Here is an 8799-nt window from a genome sequence, read left to right as displayed (position 1 = left end):
CTGATGCTGCTTGGCCTGCTGCGTTCATCCAACTCTACACCTTGTTATCTCATATGCAATCTCTGATCCGGTATTAGAACCAGGTAGCACAATGGCTCAGTGGTTAACCCTGCTGTCTCACAGAACTAGGGATCTGTGTTTGATTCCACCCTCAAGCACTGTCTGTGTGGAGTTTGAATGCTCTCCCTGTATCTGCGTAAGTTTCCTCTAGATGCTTCCTCGATGTTGCTACCAGAGTCATGCTCTGGCTCACTGCCTGACCATTGTCTGTCAGAGTCCCAGCCAGGGCTCACCAGCTGTTGATAACCATTGGCTGGTTGGCGATCACATTGTACAACTCCATGGCACAGGAGTTGGGATGGCGTGTTCCAGTTGAACAGAAGATTGGTTTAAGTAATTTTTGGAATACTGCGTTCAATTCTGGTCTCCTGCTTTAGGAAAGATGTTGTTAAACTTGAAAGGGTCCTGAAAAAAATTTACAAAGATGTTGCCAGGGTTGGAGGGTTTGAGCTATAGGAAGAGGTTGAATATGCTGGGGCTATTTTCCTTGGAGCATCAGAGGCTGAGGGCTGACCTTATATAGGCTTATAAAATCATGAGGGTGGCATGGATAGGGTGAATAGCCTAGAATAAGGTCTTCTTCCCAGGACAGGGGAATCCAAAACTAGACGGTGTAGAGCTGGATGAACACAGCCTTCCTGCTCCTCTGATGCTGCTTGGCCTGCTGTGTTCATCCAGCTCTACACCTTGTTATCTCAGATTCTCCAGCATCTGCAGTTCCTACTATCTCCAAAACTAGAGGGCTTAGGTTTAAGGTGACGGGGAAAAATTTAAAAGGACCTAAGGGACAAATTTTTCTCACAGAGGGTGGTGGGTGTATGAAATGAACTGCCAGAGGAAGTGGTGGAGGCTGGTAAATTTCTGCCATGCTATATTGCCCCATGGATTAACCATGGGAAATGTGGTGTTACAGGATGTAGTGGATGGGTGGAATGCTGTTTGGAGTAGCCTTGATGGGATGAATGGCCTCTTCTCACACTGCAGGGATCCTAAATAAGTACTAACCTATCTTATTTGTGAGTTCCAGTCTGTGTACTCTCAAGAATCTTTTGCATTCTAGAGTTTCATGTTCAGTTTATCCTCTGGAGTTCTGAATCCACTCACACTGTTCTATTCATGCTCAGTGACAAGAAGCTTCATAACATCATCGTGAGATTGCTCCAGTGTCCCGAAGCTCTTGCGCAATAAAATCAACAAAACTGAGAAGATGAAACTCTGTCAGGGAAGATCGAGCAGGCACATTTTCTTTACTTGGAGAAAGAGAAGACTGAAAGGTGATTTGGCAGAGGGTTTTCAGAATATGATGTGATTTGACGGTGCAGCTGTAGCGCAACAGAGAATGAAAAATGCTGCTCTGCACTGGGCTTGCAGGGAATTAAATTTTCACAGCAGAAGTGAAAGCAAGAGTTGGGTTTGTTTTCAGGGTAGAAACTGCGGCGTTGTTAGACATTAATATGTTAGTAATGATGAGATATATGATGAGACTGTTCTGATATCAACAATACTTGAAGCTCGATGAGAAAGAAAGGGGACACATTGTACTACACAACGACTTTGAGTACCACATATTCCAATCGTGGAAGTTAAGAGGTAACAGGACTTACTGAGAGTTACTGTTAGAATTAGAATTAGAATTAGCTTTGAGTACAGTGAAAAGTGTACGAGTCACTACTTATGGTGCCTAAGATCCCTAAGTACAGCTTTTCTCATTACAGTTCTTGGAAAAATAGAGGAGTAAAAAAGTCCAGAATTGCAGATTTAGGAATAAATCATAAAATGGAGAAAAGGAAAGTTCAAAACAGCGGTATTCTGACCCAATCCATGCCAGCACCAGTCCATGACCCCAGACAGTGCCTGCCATCACCTCAGGGTTCACAAGGCCGGGAGATCACTCTGGAATTACATTCAGACCAGAAGCTCATGCCAGGCCAAGAGAATGCTGCATACTGCCCAAAGTCCACCATGCTGGGCAGAGAGGACTCCACGCTGGGTCGTCAGACTGCCACACCAGGCCAAAAGACCACCGCCTGCTGGCCCGGGAGACCACCATGCCGGGCCTATGCTGAGGCTGGGCGTTCCGAGGCCAAGAGTCCCGCGGGAGTGAGTTCGGAGGTTGAAGGCTGCGAGGTCCGAAGCAAAGAAGAGAGAAGAAGAGGGAGGAAAAGACAAAAGAGAAACAAAAGAGAGAAGAGAAAAATAAAAAGAACAGACCGAGTGGAGAAACTCTGGCTGAAGCATCCTACGCTGCCGCCATCTTGGATTTGTTATTTGGGATAAGATGGAGATGCAACAGAGCCAGACCAGTAACAGTCTAGATGGGTGGTGCAGTCCAAGAGTTATGCAGAGATATCCAACAGCGTAGAACAATGGTAGACAGAATCTATGAAGAAACAGCCACAGATGCTTAAGTCTGAGGGGAAATACAATTCATAGGTACGACAGTAACCATCCAAGGCATGGTCACAGCAGAGCTCTATCAAGTCTCCACTCGGAAATTGGGGATGAGCCCTTAATAGATGTGAGGAAAGGTTTCTCACTTAGAATCAGCGAAGGCATGTCAAAGAATTGTGGGAAGCTGTCACTGAGGCTGCTGATTTTGTTCGGGGTGAGATCTGCTGATTGTATCCAAATAGCCCACAGCACCAGAGGGAAACTTAAGTGACATGTCTCAAGAGAAATGAGGCTGCTCCTTTCTTCCCCAATGTTGGTTTGAATCGAATGGTGAAGGATATCATTTAAAGGATGAGGGCATCACTGGCTAGGCCAGCATTTATTGCCCATTCCTAATTGCCCATTTTAGAGTCAATCACATTGCTGTTGGGCCGGATTCACATTTAGTCCACACCAGGTAAGGATGGCAGTTTCCTTCTGTAAAGGGCACTAATCAACCAGATGGTTTTTATTCCCTGACAATCGACAATGGAATGACTTGTAATTCCAGTTTTCTTTTAATGGAACTCAAATTTCATCATCTTCCATGGTGGGATTTGAACCCAGGACTCCAGAACATTACCAAAGTCTCAAGATTAACAGTCCAGCTATAATACCATGAGGCCGTCATCTCCCCTAAATGAAGGTCATCATGTTACATGGGACACTATATTTTTGACTGTCTCAGTCCCTCTCATTTGCATTTAATAAATGATGCTATCTTAATCCGGATTTCCAGGACACTTCTTATCGTTGCTGTGGCAGGAAAGGCCATTTGAGGTGGAGAAAGAGATAATGCTATTCCCAACAGTGAGAGCAAATCCCCCGGATAAATCTGCTTTCTTCACTAAAGTGATTTTATATTTTAAGCCCACAAACAGAAGTTGCATTTGTTGACATGTGCATCTCATACACTCTCCGATGTCCCTCACCCGAAGTCAGATCAGGGGAACCCTGGAATTCATGACATCCTCATGAGTGTTTCATGTCCTGAGCACAGTCAATCATGTCACTGGGCAACAGTGCAACACAACTTTCAGTTCAGTGTTCATTCTTACTCCATCTCCTTTCTTAACTCTTGCTTCGATTCCTCCCCTGAACGGTTGTCTCCTTCACCATGGTCAGCTTTCTACCACGTTATGGTAAATGCAGCAGATTGCCACAGAGACTGAGACCATTGCAGGAGTGTTTCAGGATACCTGCTGACTGGTCCAGGTACCAGAACTGCTTTTCTCAAAGCCCAATGGACTGTGCAAATGGTTAGAGTGAAGATCTGAGCCAGCCTGGACTGGCAGAGGATGAGGGATTGATGGCAGCTGCTAGGAAAGCAAGCATACAGATGGAAGAAACATTGTTGTGGTTGTAGACTGATTGAACACTGAAGGAGTTGAAGCCCCTCTTCTGGGAGGTCCCCACCGGCTGCTCAATTAAAGTAATTACAGAATTCCTCCAGTGTGGAAGCAGGCCATTCAGCCCATTTTGTACACACTGATCGTCCAAAGAGCATCCCACCCATACCCAGCCCCTATCCTATCCCTGCATTTCCCATGGCTTCACCACCCGCCCTACACATCCCTGAGCACTATGGGCAATTTAACATGGCCACAGTACTTAACCGGCACATCTTTGGACTATGGGAGGAAACTGGAGCACCTGGAGGAAACCTCTGCTGACACAGCATGAATGCGCAAGCTCCAGACAGTTGCCCAAGGGTGGAATTGAACCCAGGTCCCTGGTGCTATGAGCAGCTTTGCTAGTCACTGAGCCACCATGCTTCCCCAGACCCACTTGGTCCCTTCATGGTGACATGGTGCAACCAATGGTGCCCTGCACCCGGGAGAATTGAATGTTGGCAGGAAAACGCCAAAAATCTCTGTCCCTGGGAGGCTGCATGCAACATGAAGTAGAAGTGTTGTCCAAATTTTCAAAGCAGACATCCATGACCTATGAGGTGCAATTTTGTGCTACAATTGTGACAGCCATTCATATTTATAGCTGATCTTGGTAAGGAGCCAAACATTCAAGGCCACAGTTACTTTGATGACCTCTGATACTGTATCCAGTGCCATAAGGTGTTAGGTCTTTGGCAACATGATAACCATCTGCCTGGAGAATCACAGACACATGCAGCATAGCATCTTGGTCTTATCCAGGTAACTCTGTCTTCAGTGGTAGATTCCGTGCTGTGAATACAACCTGAGGGTTATCCCTGATCTTTGTTTCTCTCCTGTGCTCTCATGCTGTCCAGTGCTCCACCCTTCCTGCAGAAAGTAGTGTCTTTTATCACCATTAGGCCCAGAACCTGAAAGTGGTGTCCTCATTAAAAATTTTGATCATTGTCAACATGGAGTAGAATGTAATCTCTGCCCTGGCCAATCCTCATCTGGCAATGAGAACATTATCTTGAGACTCACCAAATGGCATGTGCTGGTGTTTTGAGATCCTCCAGCTCTCCTGCCCTTGCCTCCATTCTCCACTTGCATGGTGGTTGGGTTATGGACAGAGGGGGAGTGAATATTCAACTCTTGGAGTTTAGATTGCACACCAAGGGCTGGTTTAGCGTCTCTTGCTGTTTTTTTTTTGATTTTTATAAATGAATCTGGTCTTGTTGTAAGGAACAAAGTGTGACTTTGCAAATTATATATGAATTCATGATGATAACAGTTACAGGATCGGGTTAGCATGAGCAGAATGGGCAGTAAATGATGAAATGCAGTGAAGTGTGAAATGATTTATGTTGGGAGGCCTAATGTAAAATGCAGAACGTTATAAATGGAACAATTTAAAAATGTATAGTTGAACGTAAGTCCAAGATATACATATTCAGGAATCCTTAAAGGTTGCAGGACAAGCTGATTCAATGATTGAGGAAGCCTGTGAGTTACTTGACTTTCTTGATAAAGGCATAGGCTCTAAAAGCAAAGAGACCATGGCTTGAACTTCATGTACAGTTAGCTAACCTAACCTTGACTTAACCTAACCATTCATTGTTCAGATTTGACTTCAGCAGCGGGAGTGGTGAGAGCGCGAGCCAGGGGCAGCCGGGAAGGTAAGATTTCCCTATAAAAAACTTGCCTCGTGAGTTAGCGGCCTCTAATTCATCACCAGGAGAGATGAGAGTGTGAGCCCTGGGCAGCTGGGTAAGTTAACTAATATATTCGGGCAGTGGCTAAATCCGAAATACTACTCACGTAGTGTCTCCCACCCAACTCCTCCTCTAACCAAAAAAATGACTGTATGAAGGGTTGGTAAAGTAAGCTTTTTTTAATTCTTTTGACAATCTAGAGCAGAGGAGATGGTAGCTAGGGCAGTTGCATACTCCTCTTGTAGGACGTGGGAGTTAAGGGTCACTGCTGGTGTCCCCTCTGACTTTACCTGCGAGAAGTGCACCCAACTCCAGCTCCTCAAAAACCGCGTTAGGGAACTGGAGCTGGAGCTGGATGAACTCCGGATCATTCGGGAGGCTGAGGGGGTGATAGAAAGGAGTTATAGGGAGTTAGTCACACCCAAGGTAGCTGGGTAACTGTCAGGAGGGGGAAAGGGAATAGGCAGACAGAGCAGGGATCCCCTGTGGCCGTTCCCCTCAATAAGAAGTATACCATTTTGGATACTGTTGGGGGGACGACCTACCAAGGGAAAGCCATAGCGGCAAGGACTCTGGCACTGAGCCTGGCTCTGTAGCTCAGAAGGGAACTAGGGAGAACAGGAGAGAGATAGTGATAGGAGATTCAATGGTTAGGGGAACAGACAGGAGATTCTCTGGTACCGAGCGAGACTCCCGGATGGTATGCTGTCTCCTGGGTACCAGGTTGAGGGATGTCTCGGATCGAGTGTTCAGGATTCTTAAGGGGGAGAGAGAGCAGCCAGAAGTCATGGTACACATTGGTACCAATGACATAGCTAGGAAACAGAATGAGGACCTGAAAAGTGAATACAGATAGTTAGGTTGGAAGCTAAAAGCCAGGACGAGCAGAGTAGTAATCTCAGGATTACTCGCGGCCCATGGGGTAGTGAGGCCAGGAATAGAGAGCGAATGCAGCTGAACACGTGGCTACAAAGCAGGTGTAGGAGGGAGGGTTTCAGGTTTGTGGATCATTGGGATACCTTCTGGGGAAGGTGGGACCTGTACAGGAAGGACGGGTTGCACCTGAACTGAAGGGGCACCAATATCCTGGGGGGGAGGTTTGCTAGAGCTCTTCGGGAGTGTTTAAACTAGTTTGGCAGGGGGATGGGAAGCGGAGCTAGGATCAGAGGATGGGGTAGCCAGTGTACAGGCAGATACAGCATGCAGTGTGTCTGTGAGGAAGCATAGACAGTTGATAGGGCAAAGTTGCAGGCAGTGCGACGGGTTGAATTGTGTCTATTTTAATGCAAGAAGTGACAGGGATAAGGGTGATGCACTTCGAGCATGGAAGATTACTTGGAACTACAATGTTGTTGCCAGTACGGAGACTTAGATATCACAGGGAGTGGAATGGTTGTTGGATGTTCCGGGGTATAGATGTTTCAAAAGAAATAGGGAGGGAAGTAAAAGAGGTGGGGAAGAGGCATTGCTAATCAGAGATAGTATCACAACTGCAGGAAGGAAGGTCGTCGAGGAGGGTTTGTCTACTGAGTCAGTGTGTGTGGAAGTCAGAAACAGGAAAGGAGCAGTCACTTTATTGGATCCCCCAATACCTACAGAGACACTGAGGAACAGATTGGGAGACAGATTTTGGAAAGATGCAGAAGTAATAGGGTTGTTGTCATAGGTGACTTCAACTTCCCCCATATAGACTGGAACCTCCTAAGTGCAAATAGTTTGGATGGAGCAGATTTTGTCAGGTGTGTCCAGGAAGGATTTCTGACTCAATATGTAGATAGGCCGACTAGAGGGGAGGCCATGTTGGATTTGGTGCTTGGCAACGAACCAGGCCAGGTGTTAGATTTCTCGATGGGAGAGCTTTTCAGTGATAGTGTTCGCAACTCCCTGACCTTTACTATTATCATGGAAAGGGATAGGAGCAGGCGGTTTGGGAAAGTATTTAATTGGGGGAGGGGGAATTACAATGCTATTAAGCAGGAACTGCGGAGCACCAATTGGGATCAGATGTTCTCAGAGAAATGCACAACAGAAATGTGAAGGTTGTTTAGGGAACAGTTGCTACGAGTACTGGATAGGTTCATCCCACTGAGGCAAGGAAAGGATGGTAAGGTGAAGGAACCTTGGATGACAAGAGATGTGGAACAGTTAAGTCAAGAGGAAGAAGGAAGCTTAATTAAAGTTGAGGGAGCAAGGATTGGACAGGGCTCTAGAGAGCTACAAGGTAGCCAGGAAGGTACTGAAGAATGGACTTAGAAGAGCTAGAAGGGGGTATGAGAAAACCTTGGTGGGTAGGATTAAGGAAAACCCCAAGGCGTTCTATGCTTATGTGAGGAACAAGAGGATGGCCAGAGTGAGGGTAGGACCAATCGGGGATAGTGGAGGGAACTTGTGAGTGGAGTCAGATGAGGTAGGGGAGGTCCTTAATGAATATTTTGCTTCAGTATTCACCAGGGAGAGGGACCTTCACGTTTGTGAGGACAGCATGAAACAGGCAGATATGCTCAAGCAGGAAGGAGGATGTGCTAGAAATTTTGAAAAACGTGAGGATAGATAATTCCCCTCAGCCAGACGGAATATACCCAAGGTTTCTACGGGAAGCGAGGGAAGAGATTGCTGCCCCTTTGGCAATGATCTTTGTGTCCTCACTGTCCACTGGAGTAGTACCAGATGATTGGAGGGTGGCAAATGTCATTCCCTTGTTCAAGAAAGGGAATAGGGATAATCCTGGGATTACAGACTGGTCAGTCTTACTTCTGTGGTGGGCACGTTATTGAAGAGGATTCTGATAGTATTTATGAATATTTGGAAAAGCACAGTTTGATTAGAAATAGTCAGCACGGTTTTGTGGGTCAAGTCATGCCTCACAAGCCTTATTGAATTCTTTGAGGGTGTAACAAAATACTTTTATGAAGGTAGAGCAGTGGATGCGGCGTATATGGATTTTAACAAGGCATTCAATAAGGTTCCACATGGTAGGCTCATTCAGAAAGTAAGGAGGCTTGGGATTCAGGGAAATTTAGCTGTCTGGATACAAAACTGGCTGTCCAATAGAAGACAGAGGGTGGTAGTAGATGGAAAGTATTCAGCCTGGGGCTCGGTAACCAGTGGTGTTCCACAGGGATCTGTTCTGGGGCCTCTGCTCTTTGTGATGTTTATAAATGACTTGGATGAGGAAGTGGAAGGGTGGGTCAGTAAGTTTGCCGATGACACGAAGGTTGGTGGAG

Source organism: Rhincodon typus, chromosome 28 (genome assembly GCF_021869965.1).
Source record: "Rhincodon typus isolate 14 chromosome 28, sRhiTyp1.1, whole genome shotgun sequence".
NCBI classification, from domain to species: Eukaryota; Metazoa; Chordata; class Chondrichthyes; order Orectolobiformes; family Rhincodontidae; genus Rhincodon; species Rhincodon typus.
This window is presented reverse-complemented; position numbering follows the sequence as displayed.